Source organism: Mirounga angustirostris, unplaced genomic scaffold, assembly GCF_029215605.1.
Source record: "Mirounga angustirostris isolate CCGP_5_RB_7025 unplaced genomic scaffold, mMirAng1.0.hap1 SCAF_17, whole genome shotgun sequence".
Classification (NCBI taxonomy): Eukaryota; Metazoa; Chordata; class Mammalia; order Carnivora; family Phocidae; genus Mirounga; species Mirounga angustirostris.
In genome coordinates this window covers 13,643,394-13,658,865 of record NW_026991725.1, presented here as the reverse complement: position 1 = coordinate 13,658,865, position 15,472 = coordinate 13,643,394, and the positions used below count along the sequence as shown (strand labels likewise).

The 15,472-nt window shown below is 47.0% G+C and overlaps 1 protein-coding gene across 4 annotated transcripts in view; it reads left to right on the top strand.

Annotated features, from left to right (window-relative positions):
* Nucleotides 1-3,896: 3,896 nt before the first annotated feature.
* YPEL2 (yippee like 2) overlaps nt 3,897-15,472 on the top strand; it is a 99,449-nt gene continuing 87,873 nt past the window's right edge. For all 4 annotated transcript variants that reach the window (XR_006793275.3, XR_008507191.2, XM_045889270.3 and 1 more), the window contains exon 1: nt 3,897-4,064. The gene's annotated coding sequence lies outside the window, so the exon portion shown is untranslated. The remainder of the gene's footprint in view (nt 4,065-15,472) is intronic.

The following is a 15,472-nucleotide window of genomic DNA, read 5'->3' as shown; positions in this document are numbered from 1 at the left end:
ACTCCTATCCGTTCCTGCTTGGATCCCTAATGGATTCAATTCAGATATAAACCTTGAGAGAAGGCCTACCGTGTGTCAGGTGCTGAAAACACGAAGACATCTGATAAGGTTCCAGCCCAGGAGGGACTGCAAGAAGGATGGATAACTGATAACTCCTAATAGGGAGTGCAGAGTGTTGAGTGATATAATAGTGCTGTGAAGAAAGTGCCATGAGGGTACTGAGGAAAAAAAATTAATTTTTCTAGGGAGGTTAAGGGAAACTCCTCCAAAGAAGTGACATTTGATCTCGGACGCCTGGGTGGCTCAGTTGGTTAAGTGTCGGCCTTTAGCTCAGGTCATGATCCCAGGGTCCTGAGATTGAGTCCCACATGGGGCTCAACGTGGAGCCTGCTTCTCCCTCTGCCCCTCTCCCTGCTCGTGCTCTCTCTGACAAATAAATATTAAAAAAAAAAAAAGTGACATTTGATCTGATTTTTGGCCTGAGTCATTCAGCAAAAGGCTTTGAGATGGAATGATGAGAGGAAGCAGCAGAGGGGAGAAGGTGGGGGGTTAAGGAGAGAATAACATCCCAAATGAAGGAAACTGTGGGGTCCAAGGTGTGAGGCAGTAGGCGTATGCATTCATTTGTTCACTTATTTATTGAACAAACAAATATTGGTTGAATGTCAGATACTCTTCTTGGCATGGGGAAAACAACAGGAATCAAGATAGATAAAGGTCCCTGATGCTCTCAAGGAGTTGACACTTTAGAGCTGGATGGGACAGAAACAGAAAACAAATATGTGAACAAAGTAATTTCAGAGAGTGATATGTGTTATGATGAAAATAAGGTGGGCGAAGATGTGATAGAGAGTACCCTGGGGGGGGAGGCATGAAGATTGGGTAGTCAGGGGGCCCTCTCTGGAGAAGGCTTTGGACCTGGGAACCAAGTGGCAAGGAGGCAGCCTTCTGGGGCAAAGTTTTTCAGGTGGAGGGGACAGCAAATAAAAATACTGTAACAGGCTTAGGCCTGGTGTATTTGAGGAAAAGAAAGGCAGCCAGCTTGACTGGAGCAGCATGATCAAAGGAGCGATAGGGAAGACCAGGGAGGTTGGCAGACCTGGTTAGTAGGGCCTTATGGGTCATCATAAGGAGTTTGTTTTGAAAAAGTACGATTTGGTGTTGTGTAGAGAATGGACTGGAAGTAGGAGATCAGTTGGGAGGTCATCTTACTCTACGCAAGAGATGTTGGTAGCTCCAACCAGGTGATAGCAGCAGAGACCGACATGTTCAGAGCAAATATACATTTTTGAAGTCGAGCTGACAACACCTGCTGATGGACTGGTGTGGGGTGAGGGAAAGGAAGATGTAAATATATCAAATGCTACGATGTGGATGTGGCTACAGTGGGAACATGGGATTGGAGAGAAGATGCTGGAAAAGAATGGCTGTTAAGGCTTTGGGAATGAATGATTTTGGCCTCACACAGAGGAGACAAATGTACTGGGCCACTAACAAAGCCAGGCTGATAACCTGTCTGTGAGGCCAGGAACCTCTCAAACCTTTACTACCAAGGGTTGTTTTTTGTTTTTTGTTTTTAATAACTCTCTGGCTAAATTTGAACAAATTTATGTCTTTCCCTACATTCTCTCCATCTCGTTTTTTGCCCTACAGGACATATATCTGTCTATTCTGACACTCTCTCCATTGGCCTCAGCTTCTCTCCTCGGTAGATTCTTCAGAATACTATCATCCAAGTCAAGTAGGGAGTTCTGCACATAATAGGCACTGAGAATGTAGGTACTGAGAGGCAATTAGAGGTGCTTGCTTTCAGACAGAAGTTCCTTCTACTACTTTGTTCCACTTCTGCCTTCATGCTTTGCAACTCACCATACTTAGCCCTTTTGACTGGGAGGAGGCATGACCAGGCTTATTAAATATTTTTTTGTTGTCCTTGGCTGGCTGGCTGGCTGGCTCTATTGTCTCCTGGTCCTACCATCCTGTTCGCCTCTCCTGTCTCCTGCATACACACCGCAGGCCTGCAGGCGTCCTCAGATCTCCCTCTGAACCACTGCACCAGGCTTGTCCTCCTTAGCTAACGTTATCTTTTATTTAAACAAAACAGTATCCACCAACCTTGTTACATAACATCCGGGTATCCGAGGGTGTTAGACTAATGCAGCATCTACTGTTGGGGAGTGTTGATCTGGCAACACAAATATTCACTAGGAGAATATTGCTGAAATGTTGTAACAAGTTTGACTTCCTGGCCTTCCTTACAATTTTGGAGGGGAAGGGACTTTAGAGATCATGCTATCTCAATCTTCTTGTTTTCAACTGTGAAAACGAAGTCCTAGACACACACACACACACACACACACACACACACACACACACGAAGAAATTTGCCCAGAAGGCACATCAGGGCTAGAAATCAACCTCTCGATAATCTAAAGAGTCCATCACATTTTAGATAAAGGATTGTTAAACCTTTCTTGTTCATGATTCTTATCTGAAAAGCTTTCTTTTTTTTTTCTTTTCAGCTTTAGACTTCCCAAGTTTGTCAAAAGTGAACAGTTAACAGTGACATGGTGCTCCTGCTTACACCCAAACAGCAAATTTGAGACTGATAATATCTAATGAAAGAATGTGTATTTTTGTTGTTTTTACAAACATTTTACTGACATTAGGACTGGATTCATATCCAACAGTGCAAGGTATATTAACTGAACACAATATGAATGCAACATATATTCATCTGTATATCTGAGTCAGATATATTTTAAAGACAGTTGGATAGAGTTGCAGGTGAAGTTAGAGCCATCTGGGGATCTACCCCAGTAACATTCTCAGTTTATGTGCAAACCAGTATATGGAAAGGGGTGGAGTCAGCTGTACCTCCAGGGGCATTTCACATCCTGAGAGCTGCTCAATAAAAAACATGGGGTTTCCTACTACTCTCTGAGGAACTGCAGAACCTTAGTGGTGAAGTGAAAAGGCTGGGCTGCTCTCTTCCCCTCAGCCCTGCCAGCATTCTTTCTCAAACTGACCTGTCTTCCTGCAGGGAGACTGCCCCACTCCACCCACCTGGTCCCTTCCTGGATTTCCTGACTGCCTGGGCTTATTTTTTAACCTTGTCTTCCTTGAAAAGCAGTGATCCAGAAAGTGGGCTCCTCCCCTCTGGTCACTGACCATCTTACTTTTCTAGGCTAACCATCCGCATTTCCCTTCAAAAGCTTTGGAAAATCAGCAGCAGTAGGAAGCTGGGCGCCTTCCAATTCCCCTACCACATCTTTCCTACTTTTAACTCGCTGAAATTACTGGCAGAACAGAGAGAAGTGGAGAAATGCCTCGCTTCTGAGTAGGGCCTGGGCTGGTTTGGCATTATCTTATTAAATTCAGCTGGCCCGGGTCCTGAGGACCTCTTCAGGTAACTTAGGCTTTGAGTTACAAATGGCTAAGGTGTAAGGAGGGAGTTACTGTTTTGGCCCTACAAGTCTAAGTACTCTACAGCCTCCCCACTCCTAACCCTAGGTTCTAGGAATTCCAGCCTTGACCTGGGGACAAACCCCAAACGCAAATAAACGGTCTCCTCCCAGGCACTGAAAGCCAACCAACCTCATCACTCTGTCTCTCACTCTCTCTCTGTTCCTTCAGCCAGTTGCCCTGCTTAGCCAAGCTCCGCCGGCTGAGCCGTGGCGGGCCAGACCCGGCACTCGCGCACTCCCCGCACCCCAGCCCGGCCAGGGCAGAGGGGTGGGGGGGGGTGGGAGGTTGGGGAAGCGGGGGGCGGAGTTCCGTCCTTCGATGATTGGCTCGGGGCGGATGGGCTGCGGCCGTGCCGAGCCAACCCGCGGCGTGTTGCTATGTGCTGAGGCGAGGGGATAGGCGCGGGCGCGCGTCCGTCACAGGGCAGCCCCCCGGCCCCGACCCGGAGGGATGCGGAGTGGCGGCGGCGGCAGTCGCGGAGACTGTGGCTTTAAGAGCGCGCCCGGAGCCCGGGAGCCAGCCGGGCGGTCCTTCGCTGCTGCGCACCCCGGCGGAGCCGAGCCCAGCGCTGGCCGGACGGGGCAGCCTGCTGCCGGGTAGGCAAACCTGGAGCGCGGCGCGGGCCGGGCGCGCGTGGGCGTGGGGCGCACTGTCAGCGCGGACGCCTGGCACCCAGCGCCGGGCACCGGTCCCTGAGCCCCGCCGTTCCCGCCCCGGCGGAGCGCGCGGCGCCCTGTGCACCGCGCCGCCCAGGCGGGGTCCTGCGTGGGGTCCCCGTGGGGGCCGCGGGCGCGGGGGGGCGGGAAGCGGGCCGCCGGGGCCACGTGACCGGTTTGTTTACAAACACTGTCGGGCCCCGGCGGCTGCCTGCGGAGGGACCTGTGGTGGCGCGGGTGCCCGGGTCGGGGTCGGGGAGTTGTGCGAGGAGCCGGGCAAGTCTAGGGTGCGTGGTTCGGCGGATGGGACTTGGATACCGGGTCGCTGCTGCTTCTCAGCATAGTTTCTGCGGGTTCGGGGTCCGGGGGGTTGCCTCGGGCGCTTTCTGTACCCGGTGACGCTGGGTCTCCGCCGGAGACACTGGGTCCGGGGGCGCCGCCTTCGGGGCCCCTGCCTGTGGGGGACTGGCAGCCCTCGAAACTCCCAGGAGCGCTTGGCAGGCCCTGGGCCGAGGTAACCGCAGCCGAGTTCCTGCCTGGCCGCTTCCCGGAGCCTCCCCACTGTCCTTGCCAAGGGGGTGGGCGCCGAGTTCTCTCCTGCCCGACGGAATGTAGGGGCCTCTCCAGCGAGTACCTCCGAGAAACTGGCGCTGAGGGGCAGCCCCTCTCTCTCACTGCTTCAAGTTCACCCTCCTTGGCCGCTGACCTCCTCTGGGTGTCTTGACTCAAGTGGTGGCTTTTCTCCCGTTGGGGGTTGGGGTAACCACCTGTTCTTTTGGACGAAACCCAGGAGACTGCCGCTCTGACTTCACTCTCAGCTTACAAGCACTTAAAAAGCCGAGTGTGTCCTACGTTTGTCTCTGTCGCAAGTTGCAGACCCTCCCACAGTCCTACCGCCATGAATGGCACACGAAACTGCTCCTGGGTTTGCTGGGGTTTTTGCTTTTTCGGTCTTCTTGTCAATTTTCTGTCTTGGAGTCATGAGGCTCTTTTAAGTGAGTCCTTGCTTCTGGTGAATCTAAACGCTAACAAGATACCTAGCGGTTTATCTTTTCTTTGCCCTTCCTCTCTTCTTGTTCTCTTCTGGTCCAGCAAGATGGGGTTCCCTGTCCTAGAGCGTTGGGCAAGCAGGGAAGTTGTTTGCTTCCCTGTACCCCATTTGGTGACAGAACATGGGCAGAGCAAGGAACTTAGGAGGTTTAGAAGTTAAGTGACTTGCTGGAGGTAACTCCTGTCACTGGCTCTGGGGAGGGACTTGACCTCACATGCTTGATGCTCTTCAGTACTCTCCTGGTTGTGAGAACTCCAGGCCTTGTAATCAGTGGGCTTGAATGACCACTCCCTAGCCTTCCTTTGACTTCATCATTGCCACAGGATGCGAAGGTGGGCCGAATCTGAATTCTGTCTATTCCTCTCTTCCATTTCCTTAGCACTTACACTAAGGCTGAGTCTTGCCCCTGATGAAGAACATTTTAATTCCTCTGAACTGTGATAAGAGTGGCTATAAACTCTTTACCAAGAAACAGGTCCAGCCTGGGGAGAGTTGTGCAGACTTCCCTTTGGCACCATCCTTTATCCCCAGCTCCATCGTAGGGGTCTCAGGCAAGAGTGGGGGCCGTGGGCTCATACCTCTCCTTAACTTATTTGCCTTATTGGTTTAGGATTTGATAATAGAATTTCTGGGATCTGTCTTGGTATCTTGTGCTTGAACTAAAATAAAAAAGCTTGGAGTTAGGGGTGGAAAATGGAAAATAAAACATCATGCACAAGAGTACTGTCTTCCTTCTTCCCTCTAGGAGAGTGGTTTCAAAACTTTTGAGTGGGATCCAAAGTAAGGAACACCTTTTCCATCAGTGCACTGAGGTCCACAACTGTGATAAGTTGCAGGAAACAATGGCCGTAGCTACCTGCAGTGTGCTCTCTTTTTTTTTTTTTTTAAAGATTTTATTTATTTATTTATTTGACAGAGAAAGACACAGCGAGAGAGGGAACACAAACAGGGAGTGGGAGAGGGAGAAGCAGACTCCCTGCCGAGCAGGGAGCCTGATGCGGGACTCGATCCCGGGACTCCAGGATCATGACCCGAGCCGAAGGCAGTCGCTTAACCAACTGAGCCACCCAGGCGCCCTGCAGTGTGCTCTCTACATAGTTTTTTCTTCCTAATTAAAAACAAACAAACAACCCAACTGCTGGTCATGGCCTGTTAATGTGATTTCTTGACCAAATGGGTGATTGGGTGATGACCCACAGTTTAAGAAACATTGCTCCAGGGTAGAGGTTCTCAAACTTGAATGTGCACAAAGATGAGCTGAATAGTGTTCAAAAATGCAGTCTGTCAGTCCACTCTGGAGATGTTTATTCTCAGTGGGGTGCATTTTTATTAAGTGGACCATGAGATTGTGATGCAGGTGGTCAATAAGAAACCCTGGTCTAATGAGAATTGGGGGCAATGAACAATGAAAGGCATTAACTGGATATGAGGCATGCAAAGCCTTAGTCATGTATGTGACCTACTCTATGCAAACCCAAGATCACTCACCTGCTAGTCACACTAGCCTAGGCTTTGAAAAGTCCAAGGGTATGGTGTTTGCTTTTAGCTGCTATGAAGCGTTGGCCATCCCTTGACCCCCATCCCTCCCACACCACCCTGCCCAGTCCATTTGAGGGCTGCTGTTCGGTGTGCTGTACGGCTGGATGTTTCTAGGTGCGTGTGGTTGGGGTTTGTGAGTAGTGCTGGTGAGTCTGCTGTACTATTCATAGATTATTAAAATCATTAAAACATATAAAAATATAAAAATCATTAAAATTCAGATAGTTTTGAGGCAGTGACATAGTTACTATGCCTGGGGTATTAACAATTGGCCAGCAGAAAATGTTGATGTTGTTTAATAGCCGGGTATTCCAGGCCATGTGGCCTGGGGGAAGGGCAGGCAGGCTGGTGATTTTGTTTGGGAGCATGGGGGGAGTCAGGGGTTTGTCTGTCAACAGTTGTTAATAAAAGGCACAAGTTCCCCTGACCTCCTTGCCTACCTCAGCCCTGGTTCTTTTCCTGTGATGACAGCTTGGCTCCTATGCGCAGGTGAATCTTGTTAGTTACCTCTAGCACAAACATACACACACCTGATGCATCCACGCGTTAGAGGTTTCCCTCTTATTGAGTCCAAACATGTGGGTAAAAGAAATTTCCTTGAGTTAATCAAAGCTGCATTTAGCTTCAAATAGAACTCTGTCCAAATTCAAATTCAACAATGGTCCTTCCTGCCAAGGGTATGCTTTATATGGGAATACTAACTGTAGGATTGTTGAAATGAATAATGTTCAGTTTGGTCAAGCCACTCATATTTAAGATGTTTAGTTTTGAGCCCGTAATAAAAAAGAAAGCAACAAATGGATGGCAAAGGATAGGATATCCTAGTATAGAAAAGTAGAGGGAAGAGATGTCCAGGTGGGACTCTAATGGAGGATCAGGATCTGTTTTCCTTTGTAAATTATCTTGGCGTTTCCCTAGGGTCCATTGACAAACCACTAGGTGCTCTTGACAATTGAATTCCCTTAGCAGGAAGGGGGTCTAAAGCTGTGGAAAGGGAATCCTCTTTTTTTAAACTTGAGCGTCCATTTATGGAAAGCCAGGGCCTGCAGGCTAAAGGTATTTTGTTAGAGTTGATAGTTTTCAATGATTTTTTCCTTAGCAAAAGATGAGACTTGCATCTTTAAAGGACCACACCTACCTGAATTTCCCTGAGATTTGGGAATATAGCCCCCCTAGGGTTTAAAATAAATTGGATTATGCTATTCCCCTGTTTAAAGTTTTCCAATGGCTTCCTACTGCCCTTCAGACATAATCCAACTCCCTTCCCTTTGGGCGTTGGACAGCCTGTCCCCTTCCCCCAGCCTCTCCCTCCTCTCCCACAGGTCCTTACCTGGTCCACTTTGCTTCAGTCTGCTCCAAGTGGGCCAGTTTTCCTCAGGTTTCTAAAATGTTGAAGGTTTGTTTCTGTCATTGGGTCTTTCTACTCGTAGTTACTCTTAGCAGAATGCCATTCTCCAAATTTTTACATGATTGGCTCTCTCACTTGCGTCTCAGAGAGCCCCTCTCAGACCAGTTATCTAGAACAGCTCCTCCCTTCCCTGTCTCTCAGCCTCTCTTAATCCCCTTAACTTTATTTTTTTTTTCAAGGCACTTTAATACCATCTGGAAATACATTTTGTACTTGATGGCTAGATTGGAAGCTTTGGAGCTTCTGTCTTGCTCCCAGCTGACAGTACCTGGAATGAGTAGCTCTGGATAAATAGCTACCCGTTGGTGCAATGAATGAATGACTAAAGAGAGCCAAGGTTTTGAGTCTCTTAAGAGTAGGAAATAATAGTTTTATTTTCAAGAGAAGAGGAAAAGAATTTTTCTCTCCCTTTTCCTGGGGTGTGATAGTGTTCCCTTGGAATTTATTTCAGGATTTCCGCTTTTCACAATATTTTTCACCCTTTTATACTTTTTAATAGATCTCTAAAAGTTCCGTTGCCATTTTGTTGTTAATAAACAACCTTGCCTCCCCCAGTAGCTTTATTTTGTTTTCACTGTTCTCCTGACAAACAAGTCATTTCTACCAGTAATCACATTTCATTAATACTAGGAGGCACTATAAGTGGGGCTAAGAACCTGGGCTTTGGAACCAGAAAGATCTGGATAATTAGCTCTGTGACCTTGGGCAATTTGCTAAAATTCTCTTTATTTGTAAAATAGGACTAATAATAGTTTCCATCACACAGAATTGATGGGAAGACAAAATGAGAGGATGTATAGGAAACCAGGCAGAGAGCCTGGCATGTAAGCACTTGCTGTTAGCTTTTATTTATTTATTTTAGAGAGAAATGGAGAGAAAGAGTGGGTGCTGGAGGGAAAGAAGGGCAGAGGGAGAGAATCTCAAGCCGACTTCAACCAACGCGCTCAGCCTGACTTGGGTTTCGATCTCATGACCCTGAGATCGTGACCGAGCTGAAACCAAGAGTCCCACACTTAACCGACTGAGCCACCCAGGCTCCCTGCTGTTAGCTTTTAATAATAACACTCATACTAATAGTTAGATTTCCCTCCTCTCTTTGGCAGGAATTCCCAACCCATTGATTTGGGAGTGTGCAATAAGAGGGAGAAAACCACCAGATCTTAAATTAGTGCCAGTAAATGAAGACCAAACATGTCACTTAGATCTCTCAGGACTAGAGTGGAAGTTAGGAATCATCTAATCGCACATTGCCTCCCAACTTTTGATAACACCCATGTGGAAGAAGTCGTGGAAGTTTTTGGAAGGACATGTTGTCCACCTGTTCCTCTGGCCATTCTTAGTTTTATCCTTGGATTAAGCTGGGCTGACTGAAAGCTGCATATTTGGGCCATATTACCTCAGCCCCTCCAGAATTATTTTCACTGAGATGAACTTTGGTGTCCTGCCTTTTGCTTTCTCGGAGGGACACAGTCCGAAACAGCTTTATAACACTACTAAATTTCTCGTTAAGGGTCGATGTTTGCTGCGGCCTTAAGCTACAATTTCACTTAGTATCCCCTTTAAGTAGTTAATAGGAGAAATTTCTTTCAGGGACAAGTGCCAGAAAAAGCTTTGCCTCTCCTGAGGAACGGGCATGATATTTCTTTGTGGACAATTGGAAATGTATAACTGATCATGTTTCTCTCTTTTGCTTTGCTTTCCATGTGCCAGGAAGCAGAGAGCCAAATCTGTGGCCTGACTTGAGTAACTTTAGGGCCCCTCATCCTAATTTTTTCCTTGTAATTTCTATTTTCTCTAATTTCAGGTTAATGATTATAATTCCTTTTTAATTGGATAGATGCTGATTTGGATTTTAAAATCATTTCAGATTTTACTTTTTAGAGATGTAAACATTGAGGCTAAGTAGGCAAAAGAACTTGCTTAAGACAGAGCTAATTAAGGCAAAACAGAGACCCAGGGTTCTTTCACCTCCTGTACATTCTAGAATAATGTCAACTCCTGAATAAAACCCCATATAACCCATAATGTCTTGAGCCTAGGCAAAGCCTACCTCCTCTCTGTGACGAGGCAAAGGAACATTCTGCTAGTGAGGTAACAACACTACCACTCGCATTCCTGGCTGGGTCAGCAGCCCTGTGCTCTCCTGTTTCCTGAGCTACAGCCTTCCCCTGTGGTCTTGAGAATGTGGTATGTCCAGATTTAGTGGTTTTGATCTGAAACTAGATCGCCAGCTCAGAATGAGCTTAGTCTCTAGTGTCTGGAGTTCCCTTGTCTGTTCCTTACTAGGGAAGGAAGGCTCAATATCTAGATGGCAGATGGGTGCCACTGAGGCTCAAACGGGGTCTTCTGGTCATGAACAGGAGCTGAGTTTGGTTCTACTGAAGAAAGTGGCATTATTTTATCTGATAAGAAATTTAATCATAGGAAATATTGACCTTCCCAATGATTTGTTTTGTTTTCCCATCTCTAGGGATAGTCCCGTTTTTTGAGAATGCCTATTATCAACGTCAACTAACCATCATTCACAGACTTCTGTGAATGGAAGCAACAGTCCATTTCCATGGAGCTACTCTAAACTGTAGCAATAGTGGAGTGCCTGGCTGGCTCAGAAGAGCATGGGACTCTTGATCTCGGGGATAAGCTTAGAGCACATCCTGCCTGAGTCAGTGAAATTTTGAGCTACAGAAGAGGAACTTCTGGCCTGAAAATGAACCTTGGTTTCGCTTCATTTTCCTGGCTAATAATAATTCAGCAGGTAACATAAGACCTTTGGGAGATAAATGGGTTAAGATATGGCCCCTGCCCCTAAGGGCATATACTCAAATAGGAGTGGTTAAGGCATATGTGTCAGTAACCACAGTATAAGGTACAAAGAGTTTATTTTTGTTGTTGTTGGGGTTTTTTTGTTTTTAAAGATTTTATTTATTTGACAGAGAGAGACACAGCAAGAGCAGGAACACAAGCAGGGGGAGTGGGAGAGGGAGAAGCAGGCTTCCCGCTGAGCAGGGAGCCCGACACGGGACTCGATCCCAGGACCCTGGGATCATGACTTGAGCCGAAGGCAGGCGCTTAATGACTGAGCCACCCAGGCACCCCAAGGTACAAAGAGTTTAAAGTCCTTATGGAGAAGGGTAGGCGTTTTGGAGATGGAGCTGTGAAGAATGATGAGGACTTAAATGTGCAGAAAGGCTCCAGGGGGGAACAGTGTGCAAAGGCACAGAGGTATGATAATGTATGGGGAATGTTCCGTAGGCACATGAGATATTGGAAAGAGAACATTGGGATTTTGCTTGGGCTGCTGTTGCTACAGTTTACTTATTTTTTCCCCCCAAAGTTTGTTTGTTTATTTTTTTAGCAATCTCTACACCCAACATGGGGCTCGAACCGAGGACCCCGAGATCAAGAGTCCCATGCTCTTCTGAGCCAGCCAGGCACTCCACTATTGCTACAGTTTAGAGTAACTCCATGGAAATGGACTGTTGCTTCCATTCACAGAAGTCTGTGAATGATGGTTAGTTGACGTTGATAATAGGCATTCTCAAAAAACGGGACTATCCCTAGAGATTCTCAAATCTTAGACTGCTGTAAGAATTTCTAGTCCAACCAAAGGCCTACAACATGAAAATTTTCAGCTAGGGAATCGAATAAAAGCAAGCAAATAATACCCCCCTGCAAAAAAATGTTCCCAAGTTTATCTAATGTACATGTCTGAGGTCTGGAAATCGCTGAGGTAGTTGATCTCCTTAGCAGAACCAGCTACTAAGCATCTATGACCTTTGGCCTCCTTTCCCTCACTGTATTTTTGCCACTTCCTTTTCTTCTCGTTTGTATTCCTCCTGCATGTGTCATCCATTATATTTGCCTCCTGTTTATCTCTTCTTTTACGACTTTGGTCTTTTGTCTGTTGGGGGTCCCTCCCTAAATTGATCCACGGCCAAATAGACCATAAAGTAGAAATGAATTCTTTTTCAGTATTTGTTGTATTAATGGTATAAAGGTGTACTATGTATAAATGCAAACTAAATAGGGCTTTTGGTTAGTTTTGCTTACATGATTCTTCCTTTTTCCCTCAAATCCTAAAGGAAACAAACTCTCCCTATATATGACGGCCGCCTTAAAGCTAAAAACCCCTTAGCAGGAAGATATGACAGGAACCGAAAACTGGCTTTTTCTTGTGCCTAATCTGTTGTCCTACCTTCTGGTTGAGGTTATTCCCTTCCCTCCTTTGTTTTCTCGTATTTCTATAATTAAAAGTTGAAGCAGTGAGCCAACCCTGAGAGTTTGAAGATGTTTTAAGAGAACTTGACATTTTTATTTGCATTATAATTAGTTGAAGATATTCTGCTTGTTGCTCTAAAGGGCTCAAGGACCAAGGATGCCCATCTTCAGACTCTTCTCTGGCTTGTCTGGGTTGAAGGATCCACGGGGGGTGGGGGTAGGGGTTGTCTGAGGATTCACATCCTGGTTCAGGTTCTAGTGGAGTGATCTTGGGCAAAATGTTTAATTTCTTGGCTTTTTTCCTTATCATTCAAACAAGGGTAATCATAATAATGCCTGCCTCTCTGGGTTGTTGTGAGGATTAATTGAGATAATGCATATCAAGTACTTGGCCCCTCATGGGACCATGATAGGAAATTAATAAACTGTAGAGTCCTGGAGGTTTACTGACAGTTGCTGCAGGGCCTCAGATGACTCCTCTTTACCTCCTCCCCTCACTTCCCACATTCCTTCGACCAACCTTTCTGAGCTCTTAGTGCAAGCCAGGCTTTGGCCTGGGTATGAAGGATGATTAACCAGATGTGGTCTTCGGCCAGGAATGGCTCACAATCTAGGGGGAAGACTGACCCATAAACAGCTAGCTTTGTGGATGTTTCTTAAGTTATATGAAAAAGCTGCACTGGCAATGTGCATAGGGCCCCTTGATGTGCCAGGCCTGAAAGGAAAAGAAGTTATAATTCTTCCTAAAATCTATCTGCCATTCCCATAACAGGAGAAATCCAGAAATCTGCTCTAGAATCTTTCTTTCTCTCTCCCACCCTCCTCCTTTTCTTCTTCAATAGGTGGCAATACTAGATGGCAATTTAATAATTCTTAGGACAAAATACATCCATCTTCGAGCTGGTGATGCTTGGGACTTTAGACATACAGGCATCCTTTTGAAAGTGCTTCTGCCCTTTTTTTTCCCCTCTCGAGTAGTAAAGTTCAGTTTCCAAATTGCAATTGTGGAGAGACAGGGAGCCCAGCCACAGATGTCAGAGTCTAGAGTTTTGGATTTATTTGAATTGGGAGATTAAAGTGAGGACACCAAAGGCGTGCTGACAGCTGAACAACAGAATTGTATTGGCAGATTGGGGATGGATGGTTTGTAACTAATTGGGGCCCCAGCTGTGCCCTGGGGGAGCAGCAGTTAAAGAGAAATCAAGGTCACACAGTACCCAGGGTCCAGAGACGTTCATTTATTCAGTAAATAATATTTGATCTTTGAGAGTGTGAGTTACAGACGACAATCAAATGATCTCCCCAGTAAAATACAACTGCAGCTGTGAGGAGTGCTCTGCCTATGGAAGAGGAACCTGGGTGGTGGGCATTGGTGGAGGCTAAGGGGAGGGTTCCCTGGTGAAGTCACTTCCAAAGGTCGGCCACCATCTCTTACCCTACTTTCCAAAATGTTGTTTTCTTTTCTTTCTTTCTTTCTTTTTTTTTTTTAAGATTTTATTTATTCATTTGACAGAGAGCACAAGCAGGGGGAGCTGCAGGCAGAGGGAGAGGGAGAAGCAGACTCCCCGCTGATCAGAGAGCCCGATGCGGGGCTCCATCCCAGGACTTGGAGATCCTAACCTGAGCCGAAGGCAGATGCTTAACCATCTGAGCCACCCAGGTGCCCCCAAAATGTTGAGATCTTCTAAATGACTGTTTTACACTATAGTTCAAGTGTAGCCCTGTCTGGGGGCCGAGTGATGGACCCAGTCCCTCTCTGGGTCCCAGATCATGAGGAAAATGTATTTATTTTGTTTTTACCAACATTGTCTTCTCTGAGCCTGGCCAAATACAAAACAAAGGACTGATGCTGAGGGCGGCAATCTCTGGAGGGGGGCGGGGGGCTGGAGGAAAAGGGCAGATCTGGCCTTGTTTTGAACATGGAATCAAGAGGCAGGGTCGAGGGACCCCTTTTCTTGCTGACCTGAACCAAATCTGACAGTTCATTTCTCTTCTCCTCAGACTGCCCCGGGGGGTTTTGTGGGGACCACCCTGGGAGAAAGAAGCTTCGTGGGTTGGAAGTCTGAGGGTTTCTCCAGGGGTTAGAAGTCTATGCCAGTCTGGGGAGGGTCCCTTGGGAAGCTGCCCAGTGGCACAGAGGTGGTGTGAAGGGCCGGGGGAGGTGGAATGAGAAATGTTTCTTGCCATCAGACAGCACCCAGGTAAAGGCATCGGAGGGTCTTGTCGGGTGTCGCCTTGGAGCCAAGGCTCCACAGTCCTGAGCATCATGCTCCATCTGCCAGACCAAGCAAGTTGACGTCACAGGAGTTTGTTAGCCTTTTAACTTTGTGGAGCATTAATGGTGTGCGAGTCCCATGTAATGGCCAGAATTAGATATTTTAAATGCCCTGGATAGTGTTTAAGTAAGATTAAAAATATCAGCTTTACAGGGCAGCACAGTTTCACTGATGGTCACTCATTTTATTCAGTTAATTACCATTTATCAAGACTCTCCGGGGGGTGGGGGAGACTCTGATGTGCCTGAGACTAGGAGTCCTGGGGAAACCAAGTGGCGTTAAAGACTGGACTTGAGCTGCAGGAAGCTCCCAGTCTGGGAGATGGATACGTGAACAGTGTGATGGAGCACCATTCAGGCGAAAAGAGTTTTTTGCATGCTGGGCAAAGGGGGCCACTGCCTCTGCTTAGGGTCTTCTTCGGGTATTAAGGGATGAGCAGGCATTTGCCAGGCAGTGAAGATAGGTTAAGGCTTTGCAAGAGGCTGAACCAACTTGGGAAAAAGTAGTGAACAAGCTCGGTCTGCTGGGGAAACAGGTTTGGAGTGAGGTGGGAAGGTGATGGTGAGGATAAGGAGAATCAGCCCAGATCCTTGGTACCACCCGAGGGGTTGGACCTTGTCCTGTAGGCTGCTAGGAAACCACTGGAGGTTTTGAAACATGAGCGATGTGATCAGATTGTGCTGTATAAATAGAATTCTAGAATGGGCTGGAGAGGTAAGAGCTGAGTCAGGGAGACCAGTTTAGGAAGCTGTCACGTGAGTTCAGGATGAGGGAGGGTAGGGCCCACCCAGTGCTGCTGGCTGTGGCTGTGAAGATGGCTATGGGAGACTGGATAACAGCGCCAGAACCAACTGTC